Below are 22,806 nucleotides of genomic sequence, written 5' to 3' on the forward strand. Positions count from 1 at the left end.
GTTTCGGTTTTAAAAACAAAAGCATTTTATTGAACTTTCTGTTTCCTAAAAAGTATTTATTGAAAGACCCTCTTGAAGAAAAGGTAATTTTACAGACTGAAAGTTCTTTTATGTTGTCTACATTTGTCCATACTGTTCTTATCTTCAAAGATGTTGTTTGCAGAGCCAAATTTGTAGAAGTTTTATTCCCACACCCTCATAAACGTTCACATAGTAATACGAAATGTCTTATTCACCACTTCTTCCCCAGAGCTTTATGACAAATGGGAAGCTTAGCAGAAAGGAAATAGGACAAACTGAGAAACCTTGAGATGTCTATTTGGAAGTTGAGAAATAATTAACTGAGTAAAATAGGAAAGAAGTATTGACTTACCTGTTGTAAAACTGCAAGCCTTGAGAAAAGTTTGGATAAAATAATGTTTTATGGAAAACTACCTAAGTAAAAGGTCTTTTCTTTTGCCCTTTAAATTGTTTAAATAGCTATGATTTTGGTTAAGTAAGTTATATCTAGATTTAAGATATCAAACACAGTTCTCTGAACCTAACTATAGAAGTTTCTAACATTTCATTGATATTTTGGACAGTAGCATAGAAGACTTAACAGATTTGCTAATCAATAGGAACTAGGAAAGATGACTACAATATAGGCGATGGCAGGTACTCAGACTGCTGTAAGAATGATAGGTAGGGCTAGAGGCTTGAACTATGCAGTAGAGTGCCTGCCTAGCAAGCACGAAGCCACAAATTCAAACCCCAGTACCACCACAAAACAAAACAAAAGAATGATAAGCAGAAATCATCAAGCAGAAATTTAGTAGAGATAAGTATAAAAGTTTGAATCCATGTCTTAGATTAATACACATATTTGTTGAAGACCTGTGTACTAGGCTTTGAGCACTGAGGGTACAGATAAAATTAATATAGTATTAAGCATAGAAGGCAGATATGAAACAAATAATTTTAAGTGCACAGTCTCTCAGATTCACATTCTGCTGCTTATTGGTGGTGTGATTTTAGACAAGTTGCTTTAACTGCTTTGTGCCTCAGTTTCCTCTTCTATAAAACAGAGAACTGTAATGGCACCTATTTCAAGTTCTTGTGAAAATTAAATGTGATAATCACTGTAAAATGCTACAGTGCCTTGCCTACAGTAAAAATTCAGTAAATATTATCTGTTTTTAATTATTAATTAGCACTTGCCATCATTATTTATGAAGAAAAATGGAGTGATTATGGACCTAGTCTAATGTGTGCGGCCAAGGAAGCTTCCCTGACAATCTCTACAAGGAAGAAACATGTACTTGAATATTTGTAAACAAATTACAATTAAGATACATTTTAAGATGTATATCTTAAAGATATATCTATATATCTACATATCTACATACAAATGGGCACAGATTTCTTACTGTGGGAAAACAGATGGGATACCCAGGGCCTCAGTTTCAATTTGTACAATTCTAAGGGGGACATTTTTATAGCATTTTTAGGATTGATACCTTTGCAGTTATGCAGGTTTTTTTTTTTTTTTTGTAGTAGGCTTAATTAGGGAGGTGACATCTGAGTTAAATTTCCATGATGGAAGGGTAAGGGAATAAGGGGAAAGACATCTCAAACTGAAGGAATTTCATGTACAAAGTCATGACCCATGAGAGATCACAGTATTTTTGGGGACCTGGAGTTAGTTCATTATGGCTACGGTGTAGGATGAGGGAATGATTGCTAAGAAATGAGAATAACAGGTTGGATTATGAAAGACCTTGTTTGTTGTATGAACACTTTCAGATTTTAGCTGAATATAGAAGGCTGTTGAATGCATTTAAATAAAGTGATCAACTCTTCAAAGGTGACTCAGACAATACTAAGGAGAATGGCTTTGAGGAGCAATAGATCTGGAAGCTAGGAGAATTAACTCTAGCACTCCTATTGTGGACTCAAGCTTTATTATGGATTGACAGTGGTGAATAAGTACATATTCCTTTATCTCCTATATTGCATGAGGATCATCTTTAAACATTTAGAAATTTTTATGGTAATTTTCCATAATTCATGGTTTATAACCTTTGCTGAACATTCAGTGTTTTCTAGCAAGTCTTAAACTTGTTTCAAGTCAGTTCTTTTCTCCATTGCTCACTCAGCTATTTCAAACCTCTGCCATTTTCCTCAAGTTCCCACTCCACCTCTTCCTCACTGTCTACAGATGACTTCATCTGCTGTTTTAGAGAAAATAAAGCCAAAGGATGCAGGAATTAGATAACTTCCTGTTCCACCCACAGACAAATTTGTATCAACATACTTAGCTTTCCTCTACTTTTCTGTCTCTGGATCTGATTCTTTTTTTCTTTTTAAGGGGCTTTAGTCTAGATGTTACCTTTTTCTCTTTAGTTTTCAACCTCTGCCTCTCTACAGTACCCTTGTCTTAAAAATTTGCTCAAGGCTTATCCCTAAATTCAGCCCTCAGTATCTTCTGTAGTACCATTGTAACTTCTTTTCCTTCACAGCCAGGTTCCTCGAAAGAGTAGTCTCCAATCACTGAACTTCATCTTCACTTCTCATTTATTCTTGATTACTGTATAACCATTTCTACATTGTATGTAGAATACAGTTCAAACTTTTCTGACAAACAAATGACCAGTGAGTGAGTGACTCGTAGCAAGTAGGTACCGGATTCAATAGACACATTTCCAATCCTCTGACCTGCTTTTGTGTATCAATAGTTTGTTGATTTTGCTGGAGGTATGACTCAAGCTGTATCCTGCATGGCAAGTACAAAGCCCTGAGTTCAAACTCAGTACCACCAAAAACAGTTTGTTGGTTCTCATTTTATTTGTATATTATAACTTCAAATCTTTTCACCTCTGGATGGACATTTGGGTTGTTTGTAGTTTTTGGCTATTACATATAAAATTGGAATGAGCATTCAGTTACAGATCTTTGTGTGGATGGACTTTGATTTCTGTTGGGTAAATATCTAGAAGTATAATGGCTGGGTCAAGCCATGTTTAAGTTTGTAAGAAACTGGCAAACTGTTTTTAAAAAGTGATTATAATTTTGCATTACCACTAACAAAGTATGAGAATATTAGTTGCTCCACATCCTTGTAAGCATTTGGTAATGTCTGTTATTTTTCTTTCCAATTATAGCCATTTTAGTAAGTATGTAGTGCTTTCTCATCGTTTCTCATTTCCCTAATGACTAAAGATATTGAGTATCTTTTCAAGTGCTTTTTAGCTATATCTATTTCCTTTTTTGGTAAAGTATCCATTCAAGCCTCTGTCCATTTTTTAATTGGGTTGTTTGTTTCCTTAATATTAGGGTTTTTTTTGTACTTTATTGCTTTTGGCACTATAGATCTAACCCAAGGCCTTATATATGCTTAGGCAGGCTCTCTATCACTGAGCTATGCTCAGCCTAATATTAAGTTTTGAATAATATTTATGACATTCTGTATCTAACTCCTTTCAGATGTATAATGTGCAACTATTCTACTCTTCAGGATTTTTTGTTTTGTTTTTGCTTATTTAAATACTGGGATTTGAACTCAGGGTTTTGTCTTGGTAGGCAGGTACTCTATCACTTGAGCCATGCCTCCAGCCCTTTTTGCTCTGGTTATTTTGGAGATAGGGTCTTGACTTGTTCAGACAGGCCTGGACTATGATCCTTTTATTTTATGCTTTCTGATGTAGCTGGAATGACAGGCATGTATCACCACAGCCAGCTATTGGTTGAGATGGGGGGTCTTGCTAACTCCACCTCCTCCAACCCCAACTGGCCTCAAACCACCATTCTACTCATCTGTCTCCCAAGTAGTTAGGATTATAGGCATGAACCACTGGCGCCCAGCCTAATCTTTTTTTTTTTTAATTCTCATGTCATTCTCATTCTGACTCTAGCGAAGACCCACTTTCAGACTGTTGAAGGTGAATTCCTTTCATAATAAGTTTTACTATCATTTATGCTACAAAACCAAAATTCTCTTACTCCTGTCTTTCGAAATACAAGCATTTTAATTTTGGTGAAGTTCAATTGATATTTTTTTTCTTTCACAGATTATGATCATGCTTTTTATTGTTTTTTTATTTTTTTGATCATGCTGTGGATCAAACCCAGGGCCTTGTGCATGCTAGGCAAGTGCCCTATCACTGAGGTACATCCCCAGCCCAGATTATGCTTTTGGTGTTTTATCTAGAAGCTCTTTGCCTGATATAGGTCATGAAGATTTCTCCTATGTTTTCTTCTGAAAGTTGTATAGCTTAATGCTTTATGTTGCCATCTGTCTTTCATGTTTGAGGAAATTAATATTTCAGGTGTGATGTTTAGCTATAGCTGCTGCTTCGTTTTGTTTTTTTTTTTTTTTTTGGTGTTGGTGATACTTTTATTTTTTTCCTTTCTTTTATTTTATCATTTTTACACTTACTTACACGAGTGTACATTGTTTGGGCCATCTCTTCTTCTTCTTTTTTTTTTTTTAACGTTTGATACCCAATAGTTCCAACCCCATTTGTTGAAAGCCTATCCTTTCTCCATTGATTTATTTGCCTTTGCACTTTTCAGAAAAATCAGTTGGTTATATTTATGTCTGTATTTAACTTGTAGATTATATAGAGGTATTTTTAAATTTTCTAAAACAATTTTTGTTTTCAAGTTTACTACCTTGTTATAATTTTGTTGTGATTAGAATATATGGTTTATATAAATGATGTCATTTTCTTAGAATTTGTTGAGATGTACTTTGTGGCCTTGTATGTGATCAATTTTTATAAATACTCTGTTGTGTTTGAAATGTGTGCTTATCCTGCGGTTTAATGTAATGTTTTGCATATGACCATTAGCTAAAGTTTGCTAGTTATATTATTTAAATAGCACATACATTATAAAATTAAATGTATTTTATATATATAATCTTGTTATTGATAAATATATTGTTAAAGTCCCTTATTCTCGTTAATTTGTACTATTTCTCCTCTTCTGTCAATTTTTACTTTATATATTTTGAAGCTCTTATTAGGTATGTACAAGTTTAGAAATTTTTCTTTCTTGTGGTACTGGAGATTGAACCCAGGGCTTCCCACATGCTAGGCTAGCACTCTGTCACTGAGCTGTACCTCCTAGCTGTTTTTTCTTTTTTTTTTTCCTCTCTTTCGCTCTCTTTTTTTGTAGGCCTGGGGTTTGGACTCAGGGCTTCATGCTTGCAAAGCAGACATTCTATGGCTAGAGTCGTGTTTCCATTCCTGTTTTTCTTTTTTTAATTAAACTTTAAGACAGGGTCTTGCTAAGTTATCCAGGCTGTCCTTGAACTTGCCATCCTCCTGTCTCAGCCTCCCAAGTATCTGGGATTACAGAATGCCCCACCATATCTGGCAAGTTTAGAATTTTTGTCTTTCTGTTATATCGAGCTGTCTAAATATGTAATTAATCTTGTCTCTAAAACTCTTTCTATGAGTTTATTTCTTACTATTGTATTACTAGTGTAGCTGCCACTTTTTAAAATTAGTTTTAAAAAGAGCTGTAATTTATCTGCAACAGACTGTACAGCTCTTAAGTATTCATTTTGATGAGTTTTTACATGGTCAGTAGTATCCAATCAAAAGACAGAACATTTTCATCAGATTTCAGTCAGACTTCAATCAAGATTTCATCAACCCAGAAATTCACCACAGTGAATTTCACCATTCACCCCTTCATGCTCTGGGCAACCACTTTTTTATTTTTGTCATCTTTGATTAGTTTTGCTTGTTCTTAGATTTCATATAGACATAGATATGTGTGTACGCTTAGGTGCCTAGTTTCTTTCACTCTACATGTCTTTGCAGTTCATCCATCCTGCTTGCATGTATGTGTATGTGCTTTTTTTCTCTTTTTAGTATTGAATCATATTTCAGTATATGAATGTAGCACAATTTATTTAGTAAATCTCTGATGAATATTTGTTTTCTTTTCTCTGGGGATAAACATCTAGATGTGGAATTGCTGGGTTGTGGAGTAGATACATGTTTAACTTTATTAAAACTGTCAAACAGTTTTCCAAAGTGGTTTTACCATTTTGTACTACTGCCTCAAAGATGAAGTTCCAGTTCATTGCATGTCCTTGCAACATGACAGCCTTTGAATGTAGCTATTTTAGTGCATGTGAAGTGGGATCTTATTTTAGTTTTAATTTGCATTTCCGTGGTACTAATGATGTTGGCACATTTTCATGTGTTTATTGGCTTTTGGTATATCTTTTCCTGAAATGTCTGTTCAAATTTCTGCCCAACTCAAAAAATTGATTTGTTATTGTTATTGTTGTTACTGTTACTACACTGTAGGAGTTTTACATGTTGTTGTTTTAATACCAGTCTTGCCTGTGTTTTCTCCTAGTCTGTGATTTGACTTTTTTTTTCTTTTTTCTCTTTTGATGGTTCTGGAGTATCCCCAGCCCTTTTTGCTTTTGTTATTTTTCAGATTGGATCACCATGTGCTTTATCCTGGGGCTGGCCTTAGACCTAGGTCTACTTCTGCCTCCCCAATTGTTAGGATTACAAGTATGCCCCACCACACCTGACTTGTGTTTTTGAGATAGAGCCTTGCTAACTTTCGCCCAGGCTGGCCTTGAACCTCAATCCTTTTATCTCTGCCACCCACATATCTAGAATTGCAGGCATTCATCACTATACCCAGCCTCATCTTGTTGGTATCTTTTGATGATCAGAAATTTTTATTTTGAGCTTGAGGCATGGCTCATGTACTTTCCCAGAAAGCATAAGGCTCTGAGTCCTGTACTTTTATTCTGTTTGATTGGTCCTTTTGTCTATTCTTGTTAATACCATATTTTCTTAATCATTATACTTCACAGCAGGATTTCTCTATCTTAGCACTATTGACATTTTGGACTTGATAGTTATTTGTTGTGGGAAGCTATCCTATGTATTATAGGATATGTCCCATCCCTCGCCTCTACCCAGTAGTTGCTAGTAGCATCTCTCCAGTTGTAATAACCAATATGTAACTCCAAAGATGCCAAACGTCCCCTGGGGGACGAAACTCTCCCGTAGGTGGAGAACCATTGAGGTTAAAATAACTCTTGAAATCAGTGCAGTTTCTCCAAATTTTTTATTCTCATTCAACAATGTATTCATTCTTTAAGAAATTTTTTATTTTCATATCATTATAGAATTAGGTTGTCAGTGTCTACAAAAAATCTGTTGGAATATTTATCAGGAAGGTGTTAAACCTATAAATCACATAGAAGAGATTCGACCTCTTTGAGTCTTCCTATGAATGAACATGGTATATTTCTGCGCTTAGTCTTTAACTTCTTTTGACAATGTTTTGGAGTTTTCATTTTAATGGTCTTGAACACATTTCGTTAAGTTTATCACCAGGCATTTAATATTTTTCAATGCTATTGGAAGTAGTATTTTCATTATTTCCTGCCCAATGTCATTGACTAATAGGCCCTCCTGCTCTGCCCCCAATCTTTCACTCAGGCAAGGCACCTTGTTACTTGAGGGGATTCTGTCTCTATAGTCCTACATCAGGGCCTCACGAGAAGGAATCTAAAGACCTTGTGCAGACTCTGAAACAAGATCCTCAGATTTCTAATTAATCAAACTAACCATTTTCAACTAATGAAAGATTGCTAAAAGACTTTGTTGGTTTCTCCTTACCCTTTCAGTGGTCATTTTGTTCTTTCTCCACTGTTCTGGGATGAAGACAGCTTGGGGTGTTTTCTTTCTTGTAATGCTTGTCTCTTTTTGGAATTTAGTTCATTTACATTCTTCATGCTCTCAGCTTTTTGTGTACAGCCAGGTACCAACCAGCAAACAAAAACTATGATTTTTGTTGCTTACCTGATCTTTTACTTTGTTAAGGAAAAGTCTTGTTTGTTTCTTCATCCTAACTGGAAATGTTAAACCAATTTTCTTTGTTTTGGATTTTGGCATATATTTTAAGTCCTTTTTTTAGTTTCTTTTTTTTTTTTTTTTTTGTATTATGCTTTTACTTTCAACATTTCTGTGTGCTTGTATTTTATGTGTGTCTGGTAAACAGTGTATTCTTAATTGTTTAATTGTCTTAAATCTTTTAAGTGAAGCACTTAATCCATTCACATCAATCATGAGGACTGTAATCCCTCCATATCTGTGAGGGATTGGTTTCATGGCCAATTCACAGATATTCAGGCCCCTTCTATAAAATGGAGTAGTATTTGCCTATAATCCACATTCATTCTCCTGTATATTTTATTATTTGTTTTGTTTTGCTTTCTTTTTCGAGACAGGGCCTGGGAATTCATGATCATCCTGCCTCAGCCTCTTGACTGCTAGGAGTATACTTGTATGTCACCATGCCCCGTTTCCCATATACTTTAAATTATCTTTAGATTAATAGCAAGTAAATGCTATGGAAATAGTTGTTATACTGTATTATTTAGGGAATGATAAGAAGAAAAAATAGTCTGTATCTCTGTATCTCTATATGTTTGGTACAGATCCACTTTGTTTGTTTGTTTCCTGAATAATTTCAATCCAGAGTTGGTTGAATCCTCTTATGCAGAACCCATGGGTACTGTTTTAAAATTTATTCTATGATCTTATTTATACATTCTGTATGTCCTGCTTTTCATACTTTTCTCTTTATTTGTCTTCTTATGAATTGTTTGAGATTTTTTCCACCCCTTTGTTTGTAAGCTTCACGCCTTGTTTTGTTCCATCAATTGCGCTAGATTTTATGATGCATATTAAAAGTTCACAGGTAACAAATACTGTGTTTTCAAATCTGCCCATCAATTTAGTAATCTTCTATTCCTTCATCATAGTTTTCATCCATTATATTTCTCCAAGCATATTGAAGCACACTTTTTTTTTTTTGGCATTGGGTAATTCGCTTATTTTCAGTCTTTTTTGATCCAATTCTGTAGCTGCTCATTGTCTCTGACTTAAAGATGCTTTTTAAAAATTGCATGTTCACAGTCATTGGAACTTTATTTGTTGTAATTTTCTGAGGCTATAAATTAGATTTTTTTCCCCCCAGAGATGATTTGGGTGTATAGGGGTGCCACCTACTTTTAAGTACATATGTGAGTTGGGTTTTTTAGGTCAAACAGCTAGGTTGAATTCTAGCTCTATGGAGGTTGCAAACTTGTGATTAAGAATTCACGATGGGAACATGTTTCTGTTTCACTGTTCTACCAAGAACCAAAGCCAGTCAATGACCCGAATCCTGTTATCTCCTGCTGCAGAATGAGTTTTTTCCTATTTTGACCACTAAAGATGCAGCCTTTTAGGGGGTCTTGGCATATTTATAAAGCGGCTGTTAATCCCTTCTCTCTCCCTGCTAGAGGCCCCAGGTGGTTTCTTGACATCTCAGCAAGTAGCCCATTAAAAACTAGATTTTTGTATACCAAGGACTGGCCAATAACTCCAAGGAAAATTCTGGCTATAGTGTTATGCATGCTTGTAAATTTTTGTTTTCTTCTTGCTTCTGTCCTCCAGGAATTCCTTTGTTTTCCTCCATGGTTAGCCATGTATTTTAAAATGTTTTATTTAGCATTTTTAGGTATATTTTCAACCTAATTTACTTGTATTCTATATTCTTTGCATATTTGGGAGTTACCTCTAGCTTTTTTTGAAATGTGACAAGGCATATTATGAGGGGAGGAATAAAGTCCATATTCAGTCTAATCTCTAATCTTGGAATGTCTCCCCCACTCCACCCCTTCAACTGTGGTAAATGCATTCTCCTTCATTTTTGTAGGTGTTCCCCCCTTCTGACTCAATCCCACCTCCATCTGTACCTTCAGACAAAATGAATCACTTTCTTATATTTGTTTCCATACTTCTTTATATTTTTCTTAAAGGAGAGGTATCACTATAGAAATAAAGATAGAAGATTTTATTTATTTCTGAATTCCTTGCATGTAATAGTCATTCTCTAAAGTGTGTTGAATTGAGTTTTCAAAATCTTTATAACAACTCTTGAAATTTTTAACTTCTAGCTAGGACTGTTATAACTTAGTTTGCTATGAGTTTTTAGATAGTAACTTTTAAGGCAATTAAAACGTAGTCTGCATGTTGAAGATAGGAAAACTATTTGGTGTTTAGTAAATTGCTTGGGCTAGTCACATTTAAGAGGGACTAAGAATGATTAAAGTATTATCTGTCTTAAATCTCCAGTGGACCTGGAATGGCATATTTTGGGGCCAAGGGAGATTTATATACCAATTCTAAATCTTAACTCACTTTAAAATTATGTACTTTATGTTTGGACCATCAAGAAAGAGTTTTTGCCTTTGAATTACTTTTTATTTTTTGAGACAGTCTCATCTGCCCAGCATCTTTTCACATATTTGGAGATATACTTCTTATAAGGAAAAGAATTAAGCAGTAGGACAGAAAAAGGGAGGTGAGAAGATGCCTGGTAGAAGGCAAAAACAAGTTGGTGAGAAAACTAACTAGCATAGAATTGGGATGACTTAATAATGGAGAAAGTGCAGGTCAGAGAAGAAGGTAAGTAAGCTCAGATCCCAATACTGGAGGTTGGGAGGTGGACACCAAGCTGGTTCATGGTGCTCAGAGGAGTATATTTCACTTGTAAAAAAAAAAATAAATAAAGTTTTGTCTTTTTTTTTCTAAGAGGTACTCTTTGTTTTAAAATCTCCAAAATCTGGTTGTTTCTTACAGTTGTTCACATCCCATAGGTTAATAATCTATGTTTTTAAAAAAATTTTTTATTCCTTGATGGTACATAAAACAATATTTACCATGGATGACATCTTATACAGTATAATAATTTTACTTTGCTTATAATGAGAATTGGTTTTATTAGCCTATTTACAGTGTGGTATGCCAGACAAATCAAGTTTTAAAAACTCAGCAATAGACTGTCAGCATTATATGATCTAGATAACTGACTCTGAGGTTATTCCAATAGAAACTTCTAAGGAGATTTATGTGAAACTAGCAACTTCTTTTTGTAAAAGGTCTGCTGCTGAACAGGCTGAGATTGCAGTTGCCAGAAATTCTGAATCAAATGCAAGTCATCACCAGGCAAAAATGAAAGTAGCCTTTCCCCATCCCTGTTATTTGAGGGGCTGTTTCTTTGGAGTATGTACAAATTACTAGTCAAGAACAACTAGTATGGCAGCTTTTTAGCATTGATTAGACAACATCTCTATAACTTGTTCCTCAGGTTCATCTGTTTTATATTCTTGAATCTCTTTGGAATTTTGATATAATTATTGAGCCCACAGACTTCCTTGTCTTATTTTACAAAATTGTGGGTATTTGAATGAATAATTGCCTCAACTTAAAAGCTGTTAAGTTTTCCTCTTGCTTTGACTGCAAAGTCCTGAGCCAATGTGCAGCCTTCTCTGTTAAGGGCTTTTAGCTTATATTTTGGTTACAGATCACCTTCTAGGTACCGTCACCCTCATTTCATAACTTTCCCACTCATTTTTTTCCTTATTTCCTCCTTCTCTCTCTCTTTAAATCTTTCTCTGTGTGCCTACTTCTTCACTACCTTCCATCTGTTTTGGAATGGTGTGGGATATAAATAAAAGCTAACAACATCAACACTAAATCTAAAATGTTTTAACAGTATTTTCCTAATTTAGTGAAAATAGCAATTAGAAACTGGTAAAGTGAAAAGTCCAGTTTTGTTTTGTTTTTTTACATACGTGTTTTGTGGAAAGGAGAATTTTGTTTTGCTGATATTTGTGAAGGTTCTAGTGTTTGGGGGCTGACAAGGGGTGTGAGGTCTTTAAAGTTTTTCTAATCTAGAGACACTGGATTTTTGATGCAGTAAATGCTTAAAACTTGCATTAATATGGAGAGACTTAATGAGAAAATGTTTGAGAACTTCATTTCCTTCTTGGCAATGATATGTTATAATTCATTCATACTAGAGATGGTACACTAACTCTATTTTTTTTTTTTCTTTTGGTACACTAACTCTAGATTTTCATGTTTTTTATAATACTAACCTTATATTATGTTACTATCATAGTCTTTCTTCTTCCTATAATCTTTGGAAGGTTAATTCTTTTTAAGAAATACAGATTCGCGGAAAGTTCCACTTCCTTCTCAAGTGTGTTATAGGAGAATTTATGAAGTAGAGCTTTTACAAGGATGTTCTACCAATACCAAAAAGAATAACCAAAAAAAGTGACATTGAGAGCACTATTCGTAACCTGCTAATCTGGCTATGGCTGACATGTTCCATTCCAGTGCTACACCATTTCTAATGATGCATGACTGACTGACTGACTGGTGGCTTTCAGTTTCAGATTTTGGACATAAATGGGAAAAAAAAAATGTGGCTTTGAATGAAGCTTATTAATAACTTTATTCACTCAATCAACTAAAATTAGGAAGTTATGTACTGTTTCAATCCATGAAGTACTATGCATTATCTTTTATCCCAGAAAGCATATATGATTATTTTTTGTGGAGGCAGCTCAGTGGGAGTTTAGGTCCTTGCATAACCAATATAAGTCATTTAAAATTTAGTTATTAGCCTGACATGGTGCACATTCACAATCCCAGCACTCAAGAGGCTGAGGGTGGAAGATTGCAAGTTTGAGGCCATCCTGAGCTGCATAGGGAGGTCTATGGGTTCCATAACAAGACCTTGACTTAAAAAGTTATTAGAAGATTTCCTGAAATAACATGCCTTTGTTTTTTCAAGCATTAAAATAAAAATGACTATAAAATCTCCTTTAGTTATGTTATAGATACTATTATCCTTTAAAAAAAGAATTAATAGGCTTTATTTTTTAGATTAGCTTTAGTTTCATAGTAAAATTGATCTGAAAGTACAGAATTTCCATCTTTCTCTCTACTGCCACATACATACAGCCTGCACAGTCAACATCTTGCTCCAGTGTAGTACATTTGTTACAATTCATGAACCAGCATTGACACACCACTATCACTCACAGTCCATAGTTTACATTAGGGTTCACTCTGTCTTGTACATTCTGTGGGTTTTGACAAACATCTAATGACATGTCTATTCTTAGAATATCAAACAGAACAGTTTTACTAGCTTAAAAATGCTTTGTGCCCCACCTATTCATCTTTCTTTTCCCCTAAACTGTGGAAACCATTGGCATTTTTACTGCCATAATAGTTTTGCCTTTTCCAGAATGTCATATTCTTGGAATTATATGATACATAGCTTTTCATATTCTTTCCCTTAGTAAAAATGCAATTAGGGTTCCTCTAGTGTTGGAAATGCTCACTTAGTGGTACCACACTTGCCTAGCACGCACAAGGCCGGGGTTTCAATCTCCAGCGCTGCCAAAATAAAATAACAAAAAAAAGGTTCCTCCATTTCTTTTAGTGGCTTGGTAGCTTTTTTTTTCTTTAAAGCTCTGAATAAAATCCCATTGTATGGATGGATGTACCACAATTTAACTCTACAAATTAAGGACATATTGATTGCTTACAAGTTTTGGTAATTGTGAATAAAACTATTATAAACAACTGTGTGCAGTTTTTTGCGTGGGCTTAGGTTTTCAGTTCATTTGGATAAATACCAAAGAGCACAGTTGCTGAATTGTATGATCATGTTACCATTTAAAAAAAAATACAGAACAAACCAAAACCTGCAAAATCTTTCTCTTGGTAGCAAAATTGAACCTGGTCCAAGACATTCCAGCTGTGGCACCAGTAATTTGTATCACTGTTTGTATTCCCTTATGTCAGGGTGACTTCATTGTTCTCATAGTTGATCTCCTCACTGCCAGTTTTTATCCACTTTCTATTTTATTTTGCACTTATTCGCAGACTTACTGGAAATGTAAGTCTCTTATACAGAGCTAGACTCAAAGTAGTCATTAATTTGTTCTGTAGCACGCTCTCTACCCTATTCCCTAAATTGTTTGCTAATAAAATTCATCTATAGCCCTAACAAGCCTATAACAAAACAAAACAAAAAAAACAAACACCCTCAGCCTCCCTTCTGACATTTACTATAATTTTATGGATTCTGTATGCAAGTTGATTATCCTTAGTCCAAAATCTGAAATGCAAAATGCTCTGAAGTTGGAAACTTTGAATGCTGACATGACAGTGAAAAAGTTTCAGATGTTTAGATTACAGATGTTTAAGCAATAAAATTTATGCAGATATTCCAATAAATGAAAAACTAAAAAATCTGAATCACTTCTGGTCCTGAACATTTTGGATAAGAAATACTCAACCTGTACAGATAATTTTTATTGTAAAAACACCATGAGGTAAAACTTCCTATCTTAACCATTTTTAAGTGCAGTACAGTAGTGTTAACTATATGAACCGTTTTGCATAACAGATCTTTAGAGCTTTCTCATCTTGTAAAACTGAAACTATTCCCATTTTCCCCCATTTCAGCTCTAAGTGCCAAACCTCAGGTAAATGGAAGCATGCTGTATATTATGTCTTTTGAAAGGAATTATTTCACTTCATGTGATATTCTCAAGGTTCATCCACATTGTAGCATATGACATATGCTACAACATATATGACATATATGAGGTTAAATAATATTCTATTGTATATATATATATATACTAAATTTTCTTTGTCTATTCATCTGTTGATAGATGTGTCTACCTCTTGGCTATTTTGAATAATGCTGTGGTGAACTTGGGTGTACACATATCTCTTTGAGCTCTTATTTCAAGTTTTTTATTATATAGGTCAAGAAGTAGGGCAGCTACTTCTGCCTATGATTATATTACCTATAAACATATGGTAATACTATTTTCTATAGTGACTGGATCATTTTACATTTCATGAGCAATACACAAGGGTTTCAGTTTCTTCGCATTCTTGCCAGCATTTGTTATTTTAGTTTTTTGGTAATGGTCATCCTAATGGGCGAGAAGTGAAATCTCATTATGGTTTTGATTTGTAGATCCCCGATAGTGATGTTGAGCATCTTTTCATGTGTGTTTTAACCATTTGTCTATTTAAGTCCTTTGCCTATTTTTAATTCAGTAATTTTGTTGTTGCTGTTGTTAGAAGTTAACCCCTTATTTCTTATATATTTTAGAATGAACCTCTCATAGATTGCAAACATTTTCTTCCATTCTTTAGGTTACCTATCGATTATTTTTTTGGCTGAGCGGAGAGTTTCTTTCTTCTTCTTTTTTTTTTTTGGCAGTACTGGGGTTTGAACTCAGGGCCTTCCACTTGCTAGGCAGGCACTCTACACTTGAGACATACCTCCAGCCCTTAGCAGAGGTTTTAAGTAGTCCTATTTGTCTGTTTTTGCTTTTGTTGCTTGTGCTTTTGGTATAGAAGTCATTGCCAAATCGAATTTGTAAAGCTTTCCTCCTATGTTTTCTTCCAAGACCTTTGTTTCAAGTCTTACATTTAGGTCCTTAATCTATTTTGAGTTGATTTTTATATATAGCATAAGGTAAGTATCCAACTTCATTCATTTGCATGGGGATACCCAGTTTTCCAAGTCTTTTTAAACCTGGATTTGTTAACCTGCTAGTCAGCAGCATCTTCAGAAGATACTCAAATTGATGAAATTATGCCATAGTATTTCATGCATGTTTGTGTGTACATACATCACTTTTTGTTGTTGTTTTTGGTGGTACTGGGGATTGAACTCAGGGCCTTATGTTTACTAGGCAGGTGGTCTACCACTTGAGCTACTCTACAAACCCCTCAAGCATCACTTTTTAAGAGGGGGATCTGTTAATTTTCATCAGTTTGTAGAAATGACTCCTGGCCAAATCTAGAACTATGACAGTCTAAAGGCAATAATGTTTTCTTTTTGTTGTTGTTTGCTTGTTTTTGGTATGAGGGGGTTTCATGCTTGCTAGGCAGGCGCTCTATCACTTGAGCCACTCCGCCAGCCCTGAAAGAGATAATTAATTAAATTTTAACTTATCATTGTGCCCGGCCAGGGGAATTGTGGTTCCTATGGAATATAGCATAAGGTTAAGTTCCTGCTGCTAATGGAGAACTTCAGTGAGTAGCAGGATGGGACAGAATCCAAGTGTAGCATTGTAGCTACTTTAGTTCTTAATTTTTTTGCAGTTTCTGAAGGACAAGGTTGACAGATCAATATGGTACATAATCTTGCCAAATATTTTGAAACTTTGTTGAAAACAAAAAAGAGAACACCCAAAATCTTAACACCAGTTACTTCTAAAAGATTTCTGTGATGTAGGTTGTTTTTAATTGTGCGCTTTTTATTCAAGGAGTTTTGTTCCTTGAGATAATTATTTTGCTTTTAGACTTGGATTTTTAACAAATAAGTGATAATGGCTATGTGTTCCTGGGGAGTGGAGTTACAACATTAAATGAAGTTTAGAAGTTATAATGCCCACTATCCCTTTCCACTCTCAAAGTATAACTATGAATATAAACCAAAAAGGACTGGAAGAAAATCTTCTTTGTGGGGCAAGGTTGAGTGAAAGCCATCCCTTTATGCTTTTTCCTGAGACTTCTGTTGTTAACCCTTCACTTGGGCAATGATGCATCTACTGAGGCAGCAAAGATAATTAAGTTTTATGTTGATTTGAAAGTTACCCATTATCAGGTTTGCATTTGATATTGACAACTCCAAGCAAATTTTATGTCCCTAAGCAAATCAGCCTGCAGGAACATGTGTTAGGAATGCTTTTATATGCCTTATCACTGAAAGCTTGTCAGCTGTATAAAGGGACACTTCCCCTCCTGAAATTCATGCTGTTTTTTAAGTAACTCTTTAAATAGCAGTGTTGCATCTGCAACATATTAAGACTAGCTTCTTCTGACAAACCTGGCCAAAGAAGATAGTTTTGTATGTAATTTTGTATCTTAAAACATTATTAGCTATTAAAAAGGGTGCCTATGTGTTATCTCTAGTGTAGTATAGAAAATTCATTTTCACTGTCTGAATTATAAGGATGTATTTCGACAAAATGAATCTTTACAAGTCCCTGATGCCTAAGTATAAATTTCTGCTAATACATTCCCACTTTTATGAGTTGCTTCTGTCTGATACTGGTATGTCTCTACCCTTTGTGATCAGGGAGCTAGGAAAAAGGGTAGGTGGGGTTAAAAGGGAAGCACAATCTCCTGTGTTTTCTGCTGCTCCTCTTATTGCAGGATCAGTTTGGATTGTGAGCTGAAATTGAAGAACAGAATTTAATGTTGACCTCTAAAGTTTGATGGTCCAAAAAGGTTTATTTGTTTTCACTAAAGCCTATCAGTTTTTGAATTGACTAGAGTGTGTTGAGCTGTAAAAGCTTTGAAATGTAAACATTGAAGAAATAACATGTTTGTAATGACTAAGTAATACAACTTACGTAGGTGCACATCTTAGAATTTTCTCATTTGCCCTAAAAGTTATGCCTAAACAGTCATTTAGGAGAGAATTTTTAGCCATTAGAATCCATTTAATGCCAAGGTTTCTGTTGTGGCCCTTGCTAAAAAGTGTTTTAGTTCATAAAAACTAAAGTATGCAGAGAGCTATTTGGAATAATTCTCACATGGATTAGACTTAAGCAGAGGAAAAATCCATCATCATGTTGCTTTATTAAATCCAGCTTTTCCTACATTGTCGTCTTTACCATCTCTTCTGTTGCTTGACATGTTAAATCTTCCTGTTTGTTTTCAGAAATGGCTTGATCTCTACAATCTAATTTTGTTTAATTATTGGATTAAAAAATTTGATATAAGACTGCCTCTTTTATGCATATGCCTGATAGCATTTTGTTGGTGATGGATAAGTATTTGTTGAATAAGTAAACTAATATATTTATCCTTCTTTGGGCAACACATGCATTTTGGTGGGACTGGGGTTTGAATCCAGGGCATTCACACTTGAAAAGCATGTGCTGTATCGTTTGAGCCACACTTCCAGTCCATTTTGCTCTGGTTGTTTTGCAGATGGGGGTCTCTTGAACTATTTGCCTGGACTAGCCTCCACCCACCATCCTCCCAATGTCAGCCTCCCAAGTAGCTAGAATTACATGTGTGCCCAGCTTGATTACTTTTTAACCAAATATTTTTTTCAGTAGAGAAGAGTATTGTTTTATGTGATACTGAGAGGCAATCACCTTTGTATCACACTCTAAAAGGAAAGCTCCCTATATTAGGTTATTACATAAATTTAAAATAGAGTCTAAGTATCTATAGTGAGGGCTAACCAGGAATGTGTGTCAGATGTCTAGTTCCTAGCCCCAATCTGCTAAATCTGAGTCTCAGGAGGTAAAGAGATCCATTTTTAAAAAGCTCTACAGTAACTTTAGTGTGTGTATTATTGTTGGAGGGACATTTTATGATAGTTTTGTAGCAATTGATCATTCTTTTGCAACATGGGTTTTAAGGTATTTGGAGTTTTAAACACAGTCTTATGCATATTAATTTTGTAACTCTCACTGACCATTCAGTAGATGTTGCTTTATATTTCTGTCAGAGATAAGATTTTCATATTACCAAATAACTATAAAATTCTTTGTATGATCATAAAGGAATATACAACTATGAAGGGATGTACAGAAGTAGCCACAAAGGAGAGATTTAAAATAGGCTCAGTGGTTCCCAGATTTCTCTCCTACTACTGAGCAGACTTCCTTGAGAACTGCTTCTACTTAGCACAAAACAGTTGTGAAAGAAATGAACCATATTATAGTACAGCTAGTTAGGACTGTGAAGAGCATCTATTAGCCTAGTATTTGAGAAGACCAAAGCCTATTGAAGTTAAATGTACTAGGTTTAACATTAGATCCAGAGGCAGCAACCTGCCTTCTTAACCTAGATTCTGCATTTGTGTGACTTGAGCACCTTTCTTAGCACGTGAGTATTGTTTTCTCATCTGTAAAGCAAAAGTAAAAGAACCACTGTATCTGATCCTCATAAGGTTTAAATGAGATATTTTATGAAAAAGGGGTACATAAGGTAGATTGCCAAGAAATGTTGTAGCACACACTTATGGACAATCTTTCCTGCTTGTAATAAGGAAATACGTTTGGCTTCTGTTTGGTTTTTTTTGTGTGTGTATGTGTGTGTGTGGGGGGGGGGGCGGTGTTTGGTGGTGGTGAAGAATGAACCCAGGGCATTGCACAATGGTAGGTAAGTTTCCTCTCATTGACCTACATGTGCTCTGTACTTCGTTTTTGATATAGGGTCTTGCTTGGTAGCCAAATCTGGCTTCTAACTCACAGTCCTCCTGCCTCCACTTCCCAAGTGCTCCCAGTACAGTTATGTACCTCCAGGCCTGATTAAGATAGGTTTCTCGAGCTAGAAAATACTGTTTTTAATTAAGTGTCTGAAAGCTAGTAAGTGATAGAGCCAGGAATAGAAAAAAAATGAACAACAACAAAAAACCACATAGCCTCCTAAAGGCTAGTTGAAAAAGAGGCAGTAAATGGGGTTAAGGTTTCCCAAGCTTTGGACTTGCCTGGGTTGTGTCTTGTCAATAGGCTATAAGTTCTGTACCATCTCCTTTTGTTTTTTTTTTTTGCAGTACTGTTCCATGATGTCTAAATCAATTTCAGTTCAATAGATGACTAATCAGAAAAATTGTTGCTGGGAAAATTACTTTATTCTTTATTTCAAGTGCTTAAGTGTTTTGGGGCAGTTCCCTAAAGCCCTAAACCGAGGGCTTTGCACTTGGTAAGCAGACATTCTACCACTTGAGCCACACCTCCAGGCTTTTTTCACTCTGGTTTTTTGGTCTTGCCAGCCTTGACTGAGATCCTCCTATTTTACACTTCCTGTATTATTGGGGTGACAGGAACACACCACCACACCCAGCTTTTTAAAAAAGTTCCTGGCTGGTCTGGAGCCATGATCTTCTTGACCTTAGCCTCCCAATTAGCTAGGATTGCAGGCATGAGCCACTGGTACCCAGCAAGATTTTTAATTTATCTTACTAGGTTGAAATTATCATGTCTTTATGTCGTCCCTGTCGCCCCCAACCCCCACACTGCACCCTGTGACACTTTTGTTAGCATATTTTTCTAAGTGGTTATACATGGAGTGGCTTACCACTCCATGGAAGGAAGTTTTTATTATTCCCTTCCCCACCAAGGGCATTTTTCAAAGCATCATTCACAAATAATAATTTAAACTCAAACAAGGAAGAAAGTATGTATTTTCATTTGTTAGATTTATTCTGGAGTTTGTTTTATACTATGTTCTGGACTCAGATGTCCTAAGTAGAGTATGTCTTTTATAACATAAGATGGAGGGTACTGAAATGTTTATCTGGGTACTGTGTTACTTTAAAAAGATTATTGCTTCCTTTTTGTGGATTGGGCCTATTAATTGGTTAGTTGAGATAGTTTACTTGGCACCCACAGCAATTATCTCTTGTAATGTTCTATAAATACTGAAATTGTCATTTTTCTTTACTAAGCCCAATAATGATTTTTAACAGATAGCTATATTGTAAACATTTATCTGTCTGTTCAGTAAGACATCTACACGGTTCAAAATTCAAAAGATTTAGAAAGGTTTACGAAGTTTGCTTTTTCATCTTCCCAGTCACCCAAGTACTCCTCTTAAAGGCAAAGAAAAACATGTTGCTAGTTTCATTTTAAGGATTCTTCCTGGAAATCACACATAATTCCACCTATACTTCATTGGCCAAAATTGAATCTCACTGCCATAACAGCTGTGAGAAGAAAAGGAAAATACAGTCTATTAGTTGAATGCATTGCTGCCTTGAAAAAAATTGCAGTTCTTTTTCTGAGGATGGGGAGAATATGCTATTAGATGTCAGCTGGAATTCTTTGCCTGAGATTGTTGTAATTTGCGCTCACCAACAATGTATGAAAATACAACTTTACAGTTTTGTTACTTTTTACCAAGCATACAGAATTTTCTAATGAAGTTAGAAAGATCCTGGTTATACTTATATCTCATTTAAAAATGAAAGTTAACTTGATATTGAGTGCATGGCAAACAATAATTTTTATAAGAATTAGGGTGAGTCTTACTGTCAGGTAGGCAAAGTAAGTGAGTTTGCACAGAGGCAGAAAAGTTAACCAGCACACATTTATGTGACAGTGACTTGCTCCTTTCTAGCATGTCTAGAATTAACAACTTTAAAATTTTTCTGATTTAATTTTTTAAATGAAACCTTTTTGTGGGTTGACTATATGTAGAAAATAGATAATTTGGAAAATGTGAGTCAGGGATAAAGTGAGCTGTGTAGGCATTAATAAGCAGTATTGGAATTGGAAAGATAGATTTGGTGTTATCTTGGTTCTTTTTTTGCATTTTGTATTCCAGTCTCAATACCAGAGATATTATAGAAATACTAACCTTTCATTGTTGTATAGAAGAATATGACTCAGAAAAGGAGGTCATTCATGATCTTATAAGAGTATTTCAGCTAATGGAAAGAGTAGATGGAACTACTATAGGGAAACAGGCTAGGTATTGGCAGGTGGACATATTTGTGGACTAGCTATTGTCTGATGTGGCTGTGGAACAGAATATATGTAGAAAGAAAGGAGATACACCTAGAAACAGAAACTGGACTTTAAAAGTTAGGATAGGAAATTTGGAATTTATTTATTTTTGTTTTGTTCTATTAAAAGTTTTTGAAAAAGAAAGTTTACATTACATGAGTTTATTAGGTGTATCTTTAGGTTGAGTGTTCTCTAAGATTCCTTTTAGTACTATATGTCTGTAACCTATGATGAGGTTGGATTTTAGACTTGTTATGTTTGTGGTATCAACTTGAGAGATTTATCAGTCAGAAGGTTTATACTTCAATACAGAAGATTAGGTCACTAAGGAGGAAAGGTCAGAGAAAGAAAAATAAGGCTGAACTTTGAGAGTTCCTATATCCAATGAGTGGCTCCCACTCTATAGCTGTCCTGTTTTGTTTTGTTTTTTTCCCCTTGGAATTTAATTTCAAGGAATTTGGGTGATTCTCCCCCCAGAATTTACCACAGTCTGAATTTTGCTGGTTGCATCCATATGGTATAGTACATTTTCTTTTCAGTAGTGGTTGAATCTGGAGGCTTGGTCATACTTATGTTTAATTTTTTAATTTTTTTCCTTTTGTGGGTAGACATCACCATTTCACTAGGTGGTGGTCTGTACTTAGTCAAGAGGCACATAGTATTGGGTTATCTCTCCCTTTTGTTTTTGATTATTTGAAACAGGGTCGTGGTATGTAGCCCAAGCTAGCCTTGAACTCACAAGCCTCCTGTCTTCGCCTACTAAGTGCTGGGATTACAGGCCTACACCACCATGTTCTGTTTATCCCTCCTTTTTGATATTAGCAAATATTGATGCCCAATACCTAGATCCATTAATTCATTAAGATTTGCAAAATGGTAATGTTCTGTCATTCCTTCTTTATTAGCTAAAATACTTCCATAAAGTAAAATGCTTTCCATAAAGTAAAACTTTACTTTTTAAAAAGTTTTGCAGTAATGGGGTTTGAAACCCTTTACTTCATATTCTATTTGATTACTTGTTGATAGGTACAGTTTGTATAAGAGATAGATAAATGCATAATTTGTTCATTGTACATTTTCGAAATAATTGTTCACTGGCATCCTCCAGCAGTTACCAGTTATTATTATCATGAATTTAATCATATTTGATATTTTTATTGCACTGACATTATTATCTTATTGGTGTGCATGTTATGTCATCTTGGCCGTGGGGTTCCTGAGCCCTTTTGTCATAACTGCTAGATATGCCGATATGTTCCAGGCTCATCTTGCACATTTTCTACCCCACACCTGGAATCAGTCATTTTTCTCTCCAACATCTACTTGTCACTAGAGGTATTCATTGCTTTTGGTTGGTCATTTTTTCTAGGCTTTTCAATGGATAGATGTTTTTGTTTTCTTTTTGGAGGTAGCGG

The 22,806-nt window shown here is 35.1% G+C and overlaps 1 protein-coding gene and 1 non-coding gene across 2 annotated transcripts in view; both read left to right on the forward strand.

The window, feature by feature from the left end:
- Nlk (nemo like kinase) overlaps positions 1 to 22,806 on the forward strand; it is a 145,055-nt gene that overhangs the window by 17,929 nt on the left and 104,320 nt on the right. The gene's annotated exons all lie outside the window — the stretch shown is intronic.
- LOC141414472 (small nucleolar RNA SNORA54) lies at positions 12,154 to 12,280 on the forward strand. The gene has a single exon (XR_012439499.1). It is a non-coding gene; the product is annotated as a small nucleolar RNA SNORA54 (small nucleolar RNA).

This window comes from Castor canadensis, chromosome 11, assembly GCF_047511655.1.
Source record: "Castor canadensis chromosome 11, mCasCan1.hap1v2, whole genome shotgun sequence".
Lineage (NCBI taxonomy): Eukaryota > Metazoa > Chordata > Mammalia > Rodentia > Castoridae > Castor > Castor canadensis.